At 30.2% G+C, this 21,516-nt stretch overlaps 1 protein-coding gene across 1 annotated transcript in view; it reads right to left on the bottom strand.

Moving 5' to 3' along the window:
• Positions 1-21,248, bottom strand: part of dpr11 (defective proboscis extension response 11) — a 555,551-nt gene extending 534,303 nt beyond the window's left edge. The window contains exon 1 of the mRNA XM_075289722.1: positions 21,029-21,248. The gene's annotated coding sequence lies outside the window, so the exon portion shown is untranslated. The remainder of the gene's footprint in view (positions 1-21,028) is intronic.
• Between the last annotated feature and the right edge of the window lie 268 nt (positions 21,249-21,516).

A 21,516-nucleotide genomic window follows, 5' to 3' on the forward strand; every position in this document is an offset into this window, starting at 1 on the left:
GTCAAAATTTTCTATAGAAATAAAATTTTGTCAAAATTTTCTATAGAAATAAAATTTTGTCAAAATTTTCTATAGAAATAAAATTTTGACAAAATTTTCATTAGAAATAAAATTTTGACAAAACTTTCTATAGAAATAACATTTTGACAAAATTGTCTATAGAAATAAAATTTTGATAAAATATTCTATAGAAGTAAAATTTTGACAAAATTTTCTATAGAAATAAAATTTTGACAAAATTTTCTATAAAAATAAAATTTTAACTAAATTTTCTATAGAAATAAAATTTTGATAAAATATTCTTAGAAATAATATTTTGACAAAATTTTCTATAGAAATAAAATTTTGACAAAATTTTCTATAGAAATAAAATTTTGACAAAACTTTCTATAGAAATAAAATGTTGACAATTTTTCTATAGAAATAAAATTTTTACACAATTACAATACAATTTTAACAAAATTTTCTATAGAAATAAAATGTTTACACAATTTTCTATAGAAAAAAATGTTGACAAAATTTTCTATAGAAATAAAATTTTGATAAAATTGTCTATAGGAATAAAATTTTGACACAATTTTCTATAGAAATAGAATTTTGACAAAATTTTCTATTGAAATAAAATTTTGACAAAATTTTCTTTAGAAATAACATGTTGGCCAAATTTTCTATAAAAAAAAAAATTTGACAAAATTCTCAAAAAAAAAATGGAATTTTGACAAAATTGTCTATTAAAAAAAATTTATGTTTTTGTTTGGTAAAATTTTCTTCAAATTTTGGTAGGTTATTTTGGGCTCGCGTGTTTCCGTACCTTTCAAATGTAATGACAATTTAAATATACCGCCAGAAACTACACTCATAGAAAAAATCATGCACGGCGTGCTCATTTCAAAACGATTCGTTCATGGAAGTGAATCAACACACATGTGGTGTCAAACTGTGAACAGGCGGTGTCAATCTGACAACGATAAAATGACACCATGCGTTGTCAAAACAACAACCAGCGTTCATGATCTGAAAACGTTACGGTTACGACTTTATAAACAAAATTAAAAAAAATATTTCCGCTAGCGTGACTCGAACCTGTGTTTTCTGCACCATACGCGTTAACAGTCGCCTTAGCACATTGCACCACCGAGGAAGTTGCCATAAAGTAGTCTAACGATTATTTTAAGGCTTTTCATGGCCAAAGGAAAACGAAAGCCGTTCATGAAATCGTGAACGCCCGTGGACGAAATTGTGAACATTCCGTTTTGATTTTTTGTGAACGTTTCCGTTTCATTTTGTCACCGTCCATTCACGACTATGGAACGTAATTTTTTCTATTAGTGTAATGTTTCTTATGTTACAAAATAACAATGTCGAGGGTAAAAAAATTGTAAAATTATATGTATACAACTTTTTGTTTGCTATTATTAACATTGAATGCTGTTTGTTTCGAGATATAAATTCAAGTAAATAAACAAATATTGAGAGGTAAATATAATTTACTGGACTAGCAGTATAATGAAGCGGTAGTTGTTAAGAATTTATTTTTGCTATTTTACATTGGCTTTTATGCAAATACAATTTTTCCACTTATTATTGAAAGTCAATAACATTTGTTATGTTACTTGATTAATATAATTGAATATGTAGCAAAAATAAATATGAATTTCTCATAGAATGTTAACAAAAGCATAGAGGCAATATTTTTTTGCATACAACTTTAAAATTTTAACATGCCAATTAATCAGGCTTTCACACAGGATTGAGTTTCTCGTTTTGTTTTTTTATTTCATTTTTTTTTTGTATTAAATCAATATAAATAAAATCAAATGAATTATATAATTTCGTTGATTTTTTTTAACATATATTGCTTTGAGTGGTTGCTGCTCACTCTTGGAATTTCATTTTATTTTATTGACTTTTAGTGTTTGTTTTATAACCTGGCCGAGAATAATGGAATTTTTTAAAATGGGAGTTTTTTAGTGAGAATAAACGGGAAAACAAAAGCAAATAATGCATATTCCAATTATTGGCTTTTAAACGAGCAAAAAATTAAAAGTGCGAAAAAGTAACACAAAAAACTGTTTCCGATAGACGCTTTGATCGCACTAAGTTTATTGATGCTCCACACCACTATGGGGTCATTGTACAATTTGTTTGATTTGTGATGGCCGCATAACATTTATCGTAGAATTTACACTATTGCTTGGTATGATAAATTGGGTTCAAATCAGCTCAGATATAGGTTTGGCTCATAATTTTATACCAACCACCATACGATGTACATTTCGTTTGTAAAGCTTCGAAATATCGGCCCTATGAATATTGGCCCCATGAAAATTAACTCCTAAACGTAAAAAAGTATTACCCCAAAAAAATATATTTAAATAAACAACACCAAAAATTTATGTTTTTTTTTTTGAGAGATTTGTTTTTATTGTTGGGGCCGTTTACATTATGAAAATAAACCCCAATATTTCAAATGAAAATCAACCCCAATTTCCTTATTTGAAGTTGGGTCTGAATTCTAATAGCAAATGAAGAAGCAATCGTAAAAAACATTTGATTTCAAATTTTTACCCTAGTATAAGGTATTCAAAACTCAAACTAAAAAAAGAGAATTATGTCTTAAAGTTATTCTTATTATAATTCTCCGCTTCTTTGGCTCTATATAAAAATTTTTGAATCTGTCAAGTTTTTTTTCAGTGTAAAGTACCACCAAAAGATTTTTCTAGCTCACTCTCTCTCTCTCTCTTGTGTGCCAAAAGTTCCTATACAATTAGGATATAATATGACAACTTCTATTGTTTTAAGTCCTCAGCCTTTTTTTGTGCCGAATTAAATTGATTCCTTGCACATATTTGGTTTGCGTGTATCGTTAAATAGAAATTACCCATTAACCATTATCAGCCACATCATTGAAATTAAATTGGAAATTCTATCCTAGCATACGACCAATTCTCCTTCACACATACAAACATACGAGTACACCCCCTACGAATCATTTAACCTGTTTCAAAAGTTAAACTCAATAAAATGACCCATTTTAGCGTTAAGCTTAGACCACAAAGTCTTTAATTACTTTAATTAATTTAGAGTCAACAAAAGTTTACGACTACTGCTACTACCAACTTAGCCACTTAAAAGCCACAAGAGTAGCAGCAAAATGTTCTTCATGCCCTGCAAATGATTTTCTTAGGCCATAGCTTTAACAGGAACTAGTCAAACAAACCAATCGACCACTACAAAACAAATCCTGAATGTTAAGACATTTTCAGAGAGAGAGAGAAAGAGAAATTTTTAAAAGGACTGTGAATAAATCCCTTCAAAAACACATGTTGTTCCTAATGAATCGAAACTTTCAACCCAAATGACAAAATGCTTAGCAACAAAAACCTAATGAGACCAAAAAGACAAAACAAAGACAAAGTTAAAAGTGGCAAACTAGATTAATTCCTGAATGGGCAAAAGCATAGAATTTCTGGCTTTAGGCAGTTCATAAAGTGGCCTTTATCTCTTGGTAATTGTTGGCAGTTTTAGAATATCAGGGCTCTTTGCTATACTTTTTCTAAAGAAATTGGAATATTTTCTTTCATTTCTTATGCTTTCATTAATTATCCGTTCAGATAAATATGTCTGCATTTTGCTTGGAGGCTATAACAAAGACCATTTATAAAAGGCATCCTGAAACACTAGTTTACGGAAAAAGATATAGGCTATAATGAAAGAAATTCGAAATGAATTTATATAAAAAGTACGAAAGACACATATGTCGATTCGATTTATAATTGTATTGCTTTGGTGATAAAAAAATTATAATACAAATTTTGAAAAAATTGTCTACAGAAATAAAATTTTAAAAAAAAAATTCTATAGAAATAAAATTTTGAGAAAATTTTCCAAAGAACTAAATTTCTGACAAAATGTTCTACAGAAAAATAAAATTGTGACAACATTTTCTATAAAATTAAAATTTTGACAAAAGTATAATTTTATCAAAATTTTCTATAAAAATAAAATTTTTACAAAATTTTCCAAAGAACTAAATTTCTGACAAAATGTTCTATAGAAAAATAAAGTTTTGACAACATTTTCTATAAAAATAAAATTTTGACAAAATATTCTATGGAAATAAAATTTTGACAAAGTTTTCGATAGAAATACAAATTTTACAAAATTTTCAAAGAAATAAATTTTTGACAAAACTTTCTATAGAAAAAAAAACAATTTTGACCAAGTTTTCTAAGGAAATTAAATTTTGACAAAATTTTCTATAGAGATAAAATGTTGACAAAACTTTCTATGGAAATAAAGTTTTGATGAAATTTTCTCTAGAAATAAAATTTTGACGAAATTTTCTATAGAAATAAAATTTTGAGAAAATATTCTATAGAAATAAAATTTTGAGAAAATTTTCTATATAAATAAAATTTTGACAAATTTTTCTATAGAAATAAAATTTTAACAAAATTTTCTATAGAAATAAAATTTTTACAAAATTCTCTATAGAAATAAAATTTTTACAAAATTTTCCAAAGAACTAAATTTCTGACAAAATGTTCTATAGAAAAATAAAATTTTGACAACATTTTCTATAGAAATAACATTTTTCCAAATTTTCTATAGAAATAAAATTTTGATGAAATTTTCTATAGAAATAAAATTTTGAGAAAATTTTCTATAGAAATAAAATTTTGAGAAAATTTTCTTTATAAATAAAATTTTGACAAAATTTTCTACAGAAATAAAATTTTAACAAAATTTTCTATAGAAATAAAATTTTTACAAAATTCTCTATAGAAATAAAATTTTTAAAAAAATTTCCAAAGAACTAAATTTCTGACAAAATGTTCTATAGAAAAATAAAATTTTGACAACATTTTCTATAGAAATAACATTTTTCCAAATTTTCTATAGAAATAAAATTTTGAGAAAATTTTCTATTGAAATAAAATTTTGAGAAAATTTTGTATACAAATAAAATTTTGACAAAATTATCTATAGAAATAAAATTTTGGCAAAATATTTTTCAGAAATAAAGTTTTGATGAAATTTTCTCTAGAAATAAAATTTTGATGAAATTTTCTATAGAAATAAAATTTTGAGAAAATTTTCTATAGAAATAAAATTTTGAGAAAATTTTCTATATAAATGAAATTTTGAGAATATTTTCTACAGAAATAAAATTTTGACAAAATTCTCTATAGAAATAAAAATTTCACAAGATTTTCCAAAGAAATAAATTTTTGACAAAATGTTCTATACAAAAAAATTTTGACAAAGTTTTCTAAAGAAATAAAAGTGTGACGAAATTTTCTATAGAATTAAAATTTTGAGAAAATTTTCTATAGAAATAACATTTTGAGAAATTTTTTTATAGAGATAAAATTTTGACAACATTTTCTATAGAAATACAATTTTGACAAAATTTGCCAAAGAAATAAATTTTTCACAAAATGTTCTATAAAAATAAAATTTTGACAAAATTTTCCACAGCAATAAGATTATGACAAAATTTTCTATAGAAATACAATTTGACAAAATTTTCCAAAAAAATAAAAAACCATTTTGACAAAGTTTTCTAAAGAAATTAAATTTTGACAAAATTTTCTAAAGCAATAACAATTTGACAAAATGTTCTATAAAAATAAAATTTTGACAAAATTTTCCACAGCAATAAGATTATGACAAAATTTTCTATAGAAATACAATTTGACAAAATTTTCCAAAGAAATAAATTTTTGACAAAATGTTCTATAGAAAAAAAAACAATTTTGACAAAGTTTTCTATAGAAATTAAATTTTGACAAAATTTTCTAAAGCAATAATATTTTCAGCAAATTTTCTATAGAAATAAAATTTTGAGAAAATTTTTATAGAAATAAAATTTTGAGAAAATTTTCTACAGAAATAAAATTTTGAAAAAATGTTCTATAGAAATAAAATTTTGCCAAAATTTCCTATTGAAATAAAAATTTGCCAATATTTTCTATAGAAATAAAATTTTAACAAAATTTTCTATAGAAATAAACTTTTGAGAAAATTTTCTATACAAATAAAATTTTGAGAAAATTTTCTTAGAAATAAACTTTTGTAAAAATTTTCTATAGAAACAAAATTTTGTAAAAATTTTCAATAGAAATAAAATTTTGAGAACATTTTCTATAGAAATAAAATTTTGACCTAATTTTCTATAGCAATAGAATTTAGAGAAAATTTTCCATAGAAATAAAATTTTGACCTAATTTTCTATAGAAATAAAATTTTGACAAAATTTCAATAGAAATAAAATTTTGACAAAATTATCTATAGAAATAAAATTTTGACAAAATTTTCTAAAAAATAACATTTTGACAAAATTTTCTAAAAAAAATAAAACTTTGGCAAATTTGTTGTTAAAAATAAAATTTTGACTAAAGTTCTATAGGAATAGAATATATAGAAAATTGTGTATAGGAATAAAGTTTTAAGAAATTTGTGTTCCCAAATTATGATTGTCATACTTGATGATACCTATTAATCAATTTAAATTCAGATGATTTGGGAATTATTTAGGTCCCTTTGGGAATATTGACGAAAATTTTCTAATTCTATAAAAATTTCTTTATCTATATATATAAAATTCAAATTATGTTTGTTTGTTTGTTTGTTTATTTGTATGTTCCGGGTTGGCGCGAAAACGGCTGAACCGATTTACTTGAAACTTTCAGAGATCGTGGGGGGCACTCATGTGCTGAAAATAGGGTACCTCATTTTTTGACATATGGTCGCGGAGAGGAACCTCCCCTTTGTCCGACTTTTTGAAAATTAGACCAAAGTTGACCGATTTGCTTGAAATTTTCATTGAAGATTGGGGTTGACATCTAGACAAAGATCCGCTACTTTTTATTTCGATATTTGACGGCGGAGGGGGGCCTCCCCTTTGTTCGACTTTTTTAAAGTACAGTGAAAAAACTAAAATTCTCTAAATTATCTGAGATTTACAAAAACATGTGGAGAGGTTATGGAATTAATATGGGGTACCTGATGGTTTCATATGTGGACGGGGAGGGAGACCTCCCCCTTGCCCTACTTTTTGAAACTTGGAACAAAATTGTGCGATTTGCTTGAAATTTTCATTGAATGTTGGGGTTGGCATCTAGACAAAAATCCGCTACATTATTTTTCGGTATTTGGTCGGGGAGGGGGACCCCCCCTTTACCGATTTTTTTTTTTTTTGAAAGTGCAAACAAAACTAAACTCCCCCGACTGAAATTTTACGGAAAAAATGGGTTATGAAATTTATATCAGGTTCCTGATCTATATATATAAAATTCAATTTGAAAATAGGGTACCTCATTTTTTGACACCTGGTCGCGGAGGGGGACCTCCCCTTTGTCGGACTTTTTGAAAATTGGACCAAAGTTGACCGATTTGGTTGAAATTTTCGTTGAAGATTGGGGTTGGCATCTAGACAAAGATCCGCTACTTTTTATTTCGATATTTGGTGGCGGAGGGGGGCCTCTCCTTTGTTCGACTTTTTTTAAAGTACAGTGCAAAAACTAAATTTCTCTAAAATATCTGAGATTTACAGAGAATATGTGATGAGGTTATGGAATTAATATGGGGTACCCGATGATTTCATATGTGGATGGAGAGGGGGACCTCCCCCTTGCCCTACTTTTTGAAACTTGGAACAAAATTATGCGATTTGCTTGAAATTTTCATTGAATGTTGGGGGTTGGCATGTAGACAAAAATCCGCTACATTATCTTTCGATATTTGGTCGGGGAGGGGGACCACCCCTTTGCCCAAATTTTGTTTTTTTGTTTTTTTGAAAGTTCAAACAAAACTAAACTCCCCCGACTGAAATTTTATAGAAAAAATGGGTTACGAAATTTATATCAGGTTCCTGATTTTTTAATAAAAATAAAAGGGCATGGGGAGACATCCGCTTCTCTTAAGTACATACAGAGAAACAATTAAACCTTACCGAGTTACTTGAAATCTACAGAGGACTGGGGAGAGATTGTAACCTCCGTCAACCGTAATAGTTGATACCTGATTTTGTGATATTTGGACGGAAGAGAGGCCGCCCCTTTAGGCTTATAATTTGCTTGACATTTTCTGGGACGTTTACAAAAGATACGCTTTTCGACATTTGGTCGGGGAGGAGGTCCTCCTCTAAAACTACAAAAAAAAATGTAAGTTTTCTTGAAATTTACAAAAGCAGTGGGGGAAGGTTATGAACGAAGAGGCAACCTTCCTTGCCCCACACTTGAAGGAAAGTTTCAAGAATTTTCAGGGAAGGTTAGGGGTGTCGATATTGTATCGGGGAAAGTGACGTCCCTTTAAAACAAAAGAGCAAAATTTAAACATCTCCGATCTACTTGAAATTTACAGGGACGTGGCAGGAGGTGATTAAATTTATACATAATTTTTAAATTAGTATATGATTTTTCGATATCTGGTTGGGGAAGGGGAAAATTGAAATAAACTTTATCGATTTACTTCGATAGAATTTATAGGGACCATTGAGTAGTTGCGAAATTAATATAGGGTACGTGATAGTCCGACATCAGGTCGGAGTGGAGCGAAGGTGGGGAGAGGGTTCCCTTTTGTCCGTTTTTTTTTTCTTAAATTGAAAGTAGAGGGTTGTCCGTAAATGGGAACTCGGTACATAATTTTATGATTTTTGTACAGGCCTCTGCCAGACTTCTTTTTAGTCTTCATTTTAGTAAAGAGAGGGTTCCCTTTTGTCCGTTTTTTTTCTTAAGTTGAAAGTAGAGGGTTGTCCGTAAATGGGAACTCGGTACATAATTTTATGATTTTTGTACAGGCTTCTGCCAGATTCTTTTTAGTAAAGAACTTAAATTTACATGAAATTGGCAGCCAAAGTAGAGGGTGCATCATTTTCCAACATTTTAGCAAATGTTAATGTGGTGAATTTTTTTACTACTTTTGCTTTTTCCGATTTATTGGATGGGAAACAGTAATTCTTTGTATGTTATTATAATATAGTGCTTAATTTTCAGATATGTTGAGGAGAAGGATACCTTTCGTTGACAAACCCCACTTAAAATTCACAAGAAATATAGAAGATTGTCCAACTACTTGAATACAGAACATTATTAAAAAAATTGGAGGAAAGGGTACACCCTCTCCCGCCGTATTTGTACCTATAAACGAAAAATGAAGTAGTCCGATTTGATTAAAAGAATTGAAATCTTTTCGAATTTGTTTTCAGCACGACTAAGTTAATGCAAAATGTTCCTCCAAATACACTTCGGAAGGCGCAGCGAAGCGGGCCGGGTTACGCTAGTTAATAATAATATCAAGCAAAATTCTATTCACAATTAGGATTTGCCACAACAAATTATTTGTTGTCCAGTGTAATCTACACACACATACACTTATCTAAATTTTGTCTGTCCCTTTGTCATTTGGCCCAAGGCTATGATGTATGCCAAGGTCCATTTATAAGAAGACATTTTCTATAATATACTCAAATTAATTAAACATCTGTGGCGAGTGAACTAAACGAACGAATGAACGAAAAACAAACAAAAAAAAAACAAACGCACACAAAAACCAGAGAAAGCCGGATGTTTGTGTTATTTGTACGTGTGGGTTTCCGCTTTGTCATGCATAAAAACCACAAAATGTCAAAGCCAATCGCCACAAAATGCCATCATATCCGTTAAGCGACCGAGAGGAAAATGGACTAAATTTATTCTTAAACAAATGAAAAAATTTTTAATTTTAATAAACGTATTTTGTCATAGATTTAATGTGGCCAGCATTATGTCGTTAAGTAATTGTTGCGTAAATTATGATCATTATTTTCATTGACTAAGTCATGAATAGAATGTAAAGGAATTTTCATGAATATTTGAATTTACATGATTACACATTATGTCAAGATATTTGGGTCAATGTATCTAGAGAAGGGGGCATATTTCTGGTGATAAGAAATGTTGTTAGTAATTCCTAATATTCGAAGAGTTAGGTTCTTATTTAAAATATTTTTCGCAATATACCTGAACTTAAATCGATTTTATGGTCAGATCATTTACATAATTATCTAATAAGTAAGGTTAGTTCTAGTGATACCACGTCTGGGTGGTATGTCAATTAATTTCAATTAATAAATGTCTGATGGTTGCCTTAGGTTAAGTTTATGACTATCACGCTATCGTCCGTTGTAATTGCGGAGATTGTGATGACTAATACTTTTGAAATGAACATAGGATATAAAATACATCTACAGTAGGATTCTATTTTTAGAACTTCATTGTAGTTTATTGTAATGCTTAAGAGCATTTTTGTATTGAAAATATATAAATTAAGACCGAAGTCCGAAGCAAATATATGATTGAACCGACGGATGAGAAGGAATTTTTCACACTTTTTTAAGAATTTTTGTGTTTCGGTAGAAAAAATACATGGTGGCTAATATGTATTTCTACCAACTTCAAGTGTCTATCATTTCCAAACTGCTCGCCTGCAACCTGATATATTTATTCCAGTGACAGTACTTTTGATTATTTACAATAAAATTATTTTGATCTATTGCATTGAGAAATAAAAATGTATACGGTGGAATTCAAGCGTGGCACACAAGTGGCTATTATTGGATCCCTCCAGCATTTAAATGTGAATAAATCTATTGTTGGTCATACCCTCGATTAGTGTCGCGGTTTAGAAAGTGTTACATCGCGTCCAAAAAGTGGTCAAAAATGCTTTAACAACAAGTAAAGAAAGTCTAAAGGTGGAAGGGCCGACTATATTATATCGTGTCCCAAATTGTAGATCTATATTTTCGATACCATTTGAAATCTTCCTGCGACCTAGACTTTGATGAAAAAAAATGTGTTCACAAACAGAAGGGTGGACGGACATGGCTAGATCAACTCATGGTCCGACCTTGAGCATTATTGCCACAGACACAATGTGCTCATCTCGTCTCCTTCTGGGTGTTGCAAATATATGCACTAAATAATATTACCCTGTTCCACAGTGTGGCTCAGGCCATAAATGATCTGAAAAGTGAAGACAAGATTTGATCGAAATCTGCGCGGTAGAAGTAGAACGGATATTAAAAAATGAGTATGGACTAGACTAATTAATGCTACAAAAAGTGCAAGAGCTCACCGATGCACAAACAATTGTGTTGCTTCGCTTGCACGAAATTGGCCTTTTACCGAATTTTCTTTTCTACAATGAGAAGCCATTCCAAATTAAGCAGTTTGTGAATAAAGAGAAAATATGCATCTCAGACTAGCCACCAGGACTCAAGCACCGCCTATGGTACTATTGGGGTCCGCCGTGACAGCCATTGGTCGTTCCCGGTTCATGTTCATCGACGGTGGCGTCAAAAGAAATACCGAAAAATTTCAAAAATAAGTCCTAAAACCAATATTGAAGCCATGAGTAGACAAACATTTCCGCTGCTGGCTACTGGTATTCTGCTATGATCATCAAAATCTCCAGATCGCAGACTGTTCGGATTTTTTGTCGAGGGCATTTTGGAGAGTAAGGTTGGCAACAAAATATACAAATGTTTTGGCCTTCTCAAGGCGGATCTTCACACAGAATAGACCAATATACCGCAGAGCCAATTTCGTGTAACATTTAATGATTTTGAAGGTCATAATTCATTATGATTTTGAAGGCCATAATTCATGCCGACGGTAATCAATTCGTACAGGTCTAACGGATTTGAAAATTGGCTGATAAGTCCCCGGTCTTACACATGGATAGCGTCGCTAGTATTAAATGCATATTATTTTTATATAGTACCAACCTTCAAATGATTCGTGTCAAAATTTGACGTCCGTAAGTCAATTAGTTTGTGAGATAGAGCGTCTTTTGTGAAGCAACTTTTGTTATTGTTAAAAAAAAAAAATGGAAAACAAGTATATACGGCCGTAAGTTTGGCCAGGCCGAATCTTATGTACCCTTCACCATGGACTGCGTAGAAACTTCTACGAAAGACTGTCATCCACAAATTTCAACTCACTCGGATGAAATTTGCTCCTCCAAGAGGCTCCAAAACCAAATCTCGGGATTGGTTTATATGGGGGCTATAAATGATTATGGACTGATATGGACCACTTTTGGCATGGTTGTTAAATATCATATACTACCACCACGTACCAAATTTCAATCAGATCGGATGAATTTTGCTTCTCCAAAAGGCGACGGAGGTCAAATCTGGCGATCGATTTATATGGGAGCTATTTATAATTATGGACTGATAGGAACCAATTACTGCATGGTTGTTGGATACCATATACTAAGGGTTGTAACGACACCAAGCAAATATGGCCCCATTTAAACTTAAACCGCACACTAGATATGCTAGCGTTCTCTAGACGCCAGATTTCACTCCTGATATCTGCTGTAACGGGTCGCTGCCTGATAGGCGATTTTGCAAAAACTATTGGTGCAAAGTATAATGACTATTGTATGAGCTATCATGATGCGGAGGAAAAGGAATCAAAAAAAACACCTCTTGTGTGAGTGTCCTGCATTTTGTGTAAGGCGTAAGCAAATTTTAGGGGCATATAGCTTCAGATTACTGGCAGGCCTGGAAAACGTTAACTTAAGCAGTCTGCTAATGTTTTTGGAACAATCTGGTTGGTTCAACAGAAGAAAATAATCGAGAAGGTTCAACGGTTAAAACTAGAAGTGCCCATATGTAATAGGTATTTTTAGTTAATGTGGTATCACAATGGACTGAATAGTCTAAGTGAGCCTGAATCTTAATCGGGCTGCCACTTTAACCTAACATCACGTACCAAATTTCAACCGAATGGGAAGCATTTTGCTCTTCCAAGAGGCTCCGGAGGTCAAATCTGGTGATCGATTTATATGGGGGCTATATATAATTATGGACCGATATCGACCAATTTTTGCATGGGTGTTTGAGGCCATATATTAACATCACGTACCAAATTTCAACTGAATCAGATGAATTTTGGTCTTCCAAGACGCTCCGGAGGTCAAATCTGGTGATCGGTTTATATGGGGGCTATATATAATAATGACCGATATGGACCAATTTTTGCATGGTCATTAGAGACCATATACTAACATCATGTACAAAATTTCAGCCGGATCGGATGAAATTTGTTTCTCTTAGAGGCTCTGCAAGCCAAATCGGGGGATCGGTTTATATGGGGGCTATATATAATAATGGGCCGATGTGAAACACTTTTTGCATGGTTGTTAGAGACCATATACTAACACCATGTGCCAAATTTCAGCCGAATCGGATGAAATTGGCTTCTCTTAGAGGCCTCGCAAGCCAAATTTGGGGGTCCGTTTATATGGGGGCTATACGTAAAAGTGGACCGATATGGCCCATTTGCAATACCATCCGACCTACATCAATAACAACTACTTGTGCCAAGTTTCAAGTCGATAGCTTGGTTCGTTCGGAAGTTAGCGTGATTTCAACAGACGGATGGACGGACGGACATGCTCAGATCGACTCAGAATTTCACCACGACCCAGAATATATATATACTTTATGGGGTCTTAGATCAATATTTCGATGTGTTACAAACGGAATGACAAAGTTATGGTGGTGGGTATAAAAAGTGTTGTTCCACCAAGACAACACACCGTACCACAAGTCATTGAGAACGATGCCAAAAATTCATGAATTGGGCTTCGAATTGCTTCCCCACCCACCGTATTCTCCAGATCTGGCCCCAGCGACTTTTTCTTGTTCTCAGACCTCAAAAGGATGCTCGCAGGGAAAAAATTTGGCTGCAATGAAGAGGTGATCGCCGAAACTGAGGCCTATTTTGAGGCAAAACCGAAGGAGTACTATCAAAATGGTATCAAAAAATTGGAAGGTCGGTATGATCGTTGTATCGCTCTTGAAGAGAACTATGTTGAATAATAAAAACGAATTTTGACGAAAAAAATGTGTTTTTCTTTGTTAGACCGGGGACTTATCAGCCAACCTGTTAAAACGGGGATCGGGGGGTACAAGGTGAATTTTGGTATGCTATTGAAAAGGTCTATCACCCAAATAATAAACATTTTCCATATGTTTTCAACAGGTGTTTTTTTCCTCTGCTGTAAAATTGAGTTTTTAGACCTATGGGTTTTCATCATAATTCCAAATTTTTTTTAAGCAGGAGCTGCAAGTTTTACTTATTGAGCAGTAAAAATAAAAATTTCGAATTTAAGTCTGGATTGTTGTGGGAGCCACCGTAGTGCAATGGTTAGCATGCCCGCCTTGCATACACAAGTTTGTAGGTTCGATTCCTGCTTAAACCGAACACCAAAAATTTTTTAGCAGTGGAATATCCCACCTCAGTAATGCTGGTGACATTTCTGAGTATTTTAAAGCTTCTCTAAGTGGTTTCACTGCAATGTGGAATTCCGTTCGAACTCGGCCATGTTATTGAGATTAACATGGAATCCGGCAGCACTCAGTGATAAGAGAGAAGTTTACCACTGTGGTATCACAATGGACTGAATAGTATAAGTGAGCCTGAGACATCGGGCTGCCAACTAACCTAACCTAAGTCTGGATTGTTTAATTGACTCCTCTTAGATTCTGAATTTTTTCGTCTACACTTCAGTCAGTCTGGTTTTCATTCCACTAGTACAAACCTAATGCCACTTTAGATATTTTTTTTTTAACGGATCACATTAAATTTCTGCAGTTCAAATGAAAAAAAAGCTGGTACGTACGAGTTTTTTTTAGCATTACCAGTAAGTTACTTCACCCATAATTCGACTGAGCCGACGGAATCAATCAAGTTACATAATTGCCGACAGATAGTAGCAAAATGAGGTTGACAACCAATCGCTAGTCTCAATCAATCTGTATTCCCTGTGTACAGAAAAGTAAAACACATGCCAAATAAAGGCCACAATAAAATAGAAAATTTGTAAATCGGTGCAATCGGTAGTCTCATCCCATATGTATTCCCTGTGTACAAAAAAGTTAAACAAATGCCAAATGAAGGCCACAATAAAATAAAAACATTTTAAATAATTTCCAAATTTTTATAGCTATATATACATCACTTATAAATTTATTCAAGGATACAAATAAATCCTTATTCTTTGTAAATATAATAGCCATTGGCTATTTCTATATCTACTAAATGTTTTAACATAAAAATGTAGTAATTCCTCAGAGAAAATAAAACGTAAAATGTAACTAAAAATGTTATGTTAATTTCCTCATCAATTGATATCGTTGAAAAATGTACTCATCTTCACCTTTGTAACCCCCACTACAGTGTCCTCTCAAAAAAATAATCTCATCTGTCATTTTGAAGAAATCCATAAAAAAGAAAGTCAAAATGTAAGTGATTCCATACATCAAATCACCTCGTTTCAAGTGATTTGAAGATTTATCTTGACAACTGCTTAACATAGCTATACTTGGGGTGATAAAGCTATAGCTGTTGTTATGAGATGAAAGGGAGGTTTGCAAAAAAAAACCAAAAAAAAAAAAACAAAAAAAAAAAAAGAAACACTTTATGGAACAGAAAGATATCATTCTGACAAACTATAATAAAATCCATATCCCATGACAGTGATACATAAATGGATTCAAACCAATACAATTTTGAAAGCTAAAATGAAAACAAATATTATCTCCATTTTCACTCTCCATCATACAAGACACACACACAGAGTGAAGAGAAACAAAAAGAAAAAAAAAAACCTTTTAAACACGGCGCCTGGTCCATGATGTCCAAAAATGCTTTCTCGGAAACTCTAATTCTTGCTGTAGGCATTTGTCCTTTTCCTTGTTTTTCTTCATGTTTACTTTCTTGCTGCCTGGCTACCCGCATGCCGTTTGGTCTAATATGTTGCATCAGGGTAGTGGTGGTGGCAGAAAAAGTCCAAAATCAAATCCAAATAAACATATTTTCGTTTTGGCAAAAAAAAAAACAAAAAAAAAAATGACCGAGAAAAGACCCCTTAAGCTATGGAGCAAACATATTTCATTTTAGTAAAAAATACAAATACAAATGTGCTCTAGAGCTATGTATTTTATCTCTTTGAACGGGGGTTGCCATTAATATTTTGGGATAATAATTTATTAAAATATTTTATATAATTTTAAAATATTTCCAGGATTTTTACCTCAGATAGGAAACTTAGCTACTGAAATAAAACTTAAAAGTAATGAAACTTTGGCAGAAATTTTATTTTTTATAACTGCGTCTTTAGGCTCTGTTGTAGAAATTTTTTACTAATTTACATTAAATTTTCAATATAAGGATTTGGACAATTTTAACATTCGTATTCGTATACACGGGAGATCCTTGAAGAGTCTAAAAGTCAGCTTCAAAATCTTCAAGAAATAAAATCAGGAAATTGGCTATAATCATGATTATTTCCGTTATTTAAAAGAATTTGCGCAAGTCAAGAGAAATTTCTTGAGTCAGGCGATTAATCGTATGTTATGAGAATATTCGTTGGACGCCAGAGTAACCGTGAGTTAAGATAATTTCTTGACAATGAATAAGAACTTCAGTAAAATTTCTCCACTCGTGACAGCGAATATTTAAAAGTTATTTATAAGTTTTACACCTTACTCTGTATTGCGTATTCGTGAGTCAAGGTAAGTCCTTGGCATGTGTGCGTGCCCAATTGGAGCTTCATTAAAATTTATCCACTCATCTTTAGAAGTATACACTGCTCCGTATTGTTGACCGAATTAGCAAAAGGGGCACTTATAGGATAAACACCTTTCTCATGATAAAAATTTCCTTCAGAATATGATCACACAATCCTTTGAAATTCCTAACTACACAACGACATCATTGTCTTCAATCGAGAGTAAAGGCAATACGAGATTGCCTGGTTTTTGTTCATCTTATTCTTCGTGGCAGCCGTTTTTGTACTCAATAAAAGCCTACGTACGACCACGTTGACTCAAACTACATTTAACTGATATTAGTCGATGAAGAAGAACAAACGTAGACATAGACGAGTAAATTTACGAAACCAAACATGGGATAACCATAATTGTATTTCTTCCGTTTTTCCCGAAACCATTTCCGCTTTCGGAAATACTCGGGAAGTGTAAGTACTCTACGTGAAATTGACACAATTTGCCACTCACGGACCTATGAAAAGAGTTGAATTCTTTATGTTTTGGTAGATTTTGCTAAATATTCTTCACCAACTAAGAGATATAACAAAAATTTTCTATAAAAGTAACATTTTTATAAAATTTCCTATAAAAATAAATGTTTGACAAAAATAGAATAAAGAAAGGTTAGGTTAGGTTAGGTGGCAGCCTGATGTATCAGGCTCACTTAGACTATTCAGTCCATTGTGATACCACATTGGTGAACTTCTCTCTTATCACTGAGTGCTGCCCGATTCCATGTTAAGCCCAATGACAAGGTACCTCCTTTTTTTGGCCGAGTCCGAACGGCGTTCCATATTGCAGTGAAAACACTTAGAGAAGCTTTGAATCCCTCAGAAATGTCACCAGCATTATTGAGGTGGGATAATCCACTGCTGAAAAACTTTTTGGTGTTCGGTCGAAGCAGGAATCGAACCCACGACCTTGTGATGCAAAGCAAGGCGGGCAGGCTAACCAGTCTTTTGACAAAACTTTCTATAAAAATAAAATTTTGATAAATTTTTCTATAGAAATAAAATTTTGAAATTTTTTTTAAACTTTCTATAGAAACAAAATTTTGAAAAAATTTCCAATAGAAATAAAATTTTGACAAAATTTTCTATAGAAATAAAATTTTGAAAAATTTTCTATAGAAATACAATTTTGACAAAATTTTCTATAGAAATACATTTTTGACAAAATTTTCTATAGAAATAAAATTTTGACAACATTTTCTATAGAAATACAATTTTGAGAATATTTTCTATAGAAATAAACTTTTGACAAAATTTTCTATAGGAATACAATTTTGACAAAATTTTCTATAGAAATAAAATTTTGGCAAAATTTTCTATAGAAATAAAATTTTGACAAAATTTTCTATAGAAATAGAAATTTGACAAAATTTTCTATAGAAATAAAATTTTGACAAAATTTTCTAAAAAAAAATAAAATGTTGACAAAATTTTCCATTGAAATAAAATATTGACAAAATTTTTCTATAGATATAAAATTTTGACAAAATTTTCTATAGATATAGAATTTTGACAAAATTTTCTATAGGAATAAAATTTTGACAAAATTTTCTATAGAAATAAAATTTTGACAAAATTTGTCTATAGAAATAAAATTTTGGCAAAATTTTTTTATAGAATTAAAATTTTGATAAAATTGTTTATAGAAATACGTTTTTGACAACATTTCCAATAGAAATAAAATGGTGACAAATTTCTCTATAGAAATAAAATTTTGACAAAATGTTCTATAGAAATAGAAATTGGACAAAATTTTCTATAGAAATAAAATTTTGACAAAATTTTCTATAGAAGTACAATTTTGACACAATTTTGACAAAATTCTTCTATAGAAAAAAAATTTTGACAAAATTTTCTATAGAAATAAATTTTTGACAATATTTCCAATAGAAATCAAATGTTGACAAAATTCTCTATAGAAATAAAATTTTGACAACATGTTCTATAGAAATGGAAATAGAAATTGGACAAAATTTTCTATAGAAATAAAATTTTGACAAAATTTTCTATAGAAATAAAATTTTGACAGAATTCTCTAAAGAAATAAAATTTTGACAAAATTTTTCTATAGAAATAAATATTTGATAAAATTTTCTATAGAAAAAATTTTTAAAAAATATTCTGTAGATATAGAATTTTCACAAAATTTCCTATAGAATAAAATTTTTACAAAATTTTCATTAGAAATAAAATTTTTACAAAATTTTCATTAGAAATAAATTTTTGGCAAAAATTTCAATAGAAATAAAATTTTGACAAAATTTTGTGTAGAAATAAAATTTTGAAAATATTTTCAATAGAAATAAAATTTTGACAAAATTTTGTGTAGAAATAAAATTTCCTATAAAAAAGAAAATTTTGTAGAATTTTCTCTAGAAATAAATTTTAGACAAAATAGAAATAGAAATTGGACAAAATTTTCTATAGAAATAAAATTTTTACAAAATTTTCTATAGAAATAAAATTTTGACAAAATTTTTCTATAGAAATAAATATTTGATAAAATTTTCTATAGAAAAAAATTTTAAAAAATATTCTATAGATATAGAATTTTCACAAAATTTCCTATAGAATAAAATTTTTACAAAATTTTCATTAGAAATAAAATTTTTACAAAATTTTCATTAGAAATAAATTTTTGGCAAAAGTTTCAATAGAAATAAAATTTTGACAAAATTTTGTGTAGAAATAAAATTTTGAAAATATTTTCAATAGAAATAAAATTTTGACAAAATTTTGTGTAGAAATAAAATTTCTTATAAAAAAGAAAATTTTGTAGAATTTTCTCTAGAAATAAATTTTAGACAAAATTTTCTATAAAATATAATTTTTACAAAATTTTCAATAATGTCAATATTAAGTCACTAACTTTAAAAATTTTAATTTTCGTTTTAGGTCATACCATCAAAGTCCATTGTGGGTAGATTCTCTATATAATAATCCCAGCAAAACAATTTGGAAGTTCTTCTAAACGCACAATTTTACAAGCACTTCCAAAAATTTCCTCCCAAAGATGTTCTTTATATTAGCTACACAGGAAGTTCTTTTAAATCGACAGTAAGAATAAATAAAGTGGTACAATTTATTCAAATTTTGTCGATAAAATCCAAAACTCATTCTATAAAAATCTCGAATTTTTGAAAATTTTTGAAGTCAAACATTTCAGACAAACGCTAGAATGCATTAAAAAGCATAAAAATTATAAAAATATATTTATTTGGCAAAATATCACAAAATGTTTTAATTCACACCTTAAGAAGTGATGCAAATTTAGTGCAGCGGCTGGTGAAATTGCGGACATCCGTTCTGTGACAAGCCCATGTTAAATTCATCGCATCTGCGCCAATTATCCACTACTTCCGTATCCTAAAAGAATATTTTAACTACGCTCTTTTTTCTGGGATATAATATCGATGCTCTCATTCCAGAGTAAGCTAAGTAGACTTAGCATTTTTTGATGGAGTTATTTTTTTTTTTTATTCGGATTGATGTGAATTGCATCCTGTCAAAATTTCGAATATATTGGACACTTCTATCAAAAGTTATGGTTTATATTGTACGTAGCCTGTAACTAAAATTTTAAAAATTTCCAATCCAAAAGGTGCAAAAAGCTTTGCTCGGTTTAAAGTGACCTAAGTCATTGTTAGCCATGTTCTATTGTCACTATTTTTAATTCGTAGATACTAAAAAAAAATCTACAATAAACATGATTTTAAGACCGAAAAAAGTGATTTCATATCTTATACGGTTTTTGAGAAATTCCAAAAAAAAAAAAAAAAAACTTTGATTGATTAATGAAGTGTCGTCGTACAGGTCAGACTTCCAACATTCCCAGTCGTTGGTCACATTTATTCGCCGCAGATATACTTTCTACTCTGGCTGTCCCGTCAAAATTACAATGACCTTACTAATCGACGTCCTATAAAATATTTTCTAGTTATAAGCGAAACTTTTTTTTGGCCATAAGCATAAAATCATTCAAACTTATTACTAAATAAACAGGAACCAAATATATAAAGCATCCCTCTACATCAAACAAATCCCCACACTCACACACTTGCTGTTAAGAACCTAGGATAACAAATAAATATCTTGTCCCTTGTAAGGCAACACACAAAACTCTAAATGTGAAACTTTTTAATTTGGATAACCCTTTCCAAATCTTAGGCAAAGCAACACATTGTGGTCAATGGGTTACTTTGTTTGAATTATGGACAACCAAGGGATAAGTGAATATATTAGTATGTGAGAGTGTTTGTTTTTTAAGGGAGGTCTGGAATCACTAGGAAAACAACCATGGGGAAACCACAAAACATACATATACACACACACACGCACACACAGTTATACACAAACACTCACATGAACAAAAGTATAATTACAAAACAAATGTTAAACTTACCATTAAAAATTTGTGTTTAAGTTGATTTTTGTGGGATGTATGCGTACAAGCAAATCGAAAATTATCCTTAATTAATATCCTTAATAATGTATATGGCTTAAAGATAATTATACATTAATGTATAATTAATTACTTAATTATAAACGTGGACAATGAAACATTCACTTCCTTCATTTATATATCAAATACACATACACACGCACTAATACATATGGAAACTCGGTTAAAGAGTAGCTGTTTTATTTATAGAAGCAAAAAAAATGAAGAGGTATATGTAGTACCTTTTAATGAATTTTAATTTATTCTTTATTTTAATGTATAAATAGATGTATTTAAGTATTTTTTTTTTTTTTTTGATTATTAATGTAATTTTTTCAATTTATATTTAAACGCAAACACTTTTTCCCATTAAAATGGATTTTAATTTTTTTTTTATTGCACAAAACCGGGTTATTGGACACGTTTGTTTATTTTGGGATGTTTTTAGT

The sequence above is a fragment of the Haematobia irritans genome, chromosome 1 (assembly GCF_050003625.1).
Source record: "Haematobia irritans isolate KBUSLIRL chromosome 1, ASM5000362v1, whole genome shotgun sequence".
NCBI lineage: Eukaryota > Metazoa > Arthropoda > Insecta > Diptera > Muscidae > Haematobia > Haematobia irritans.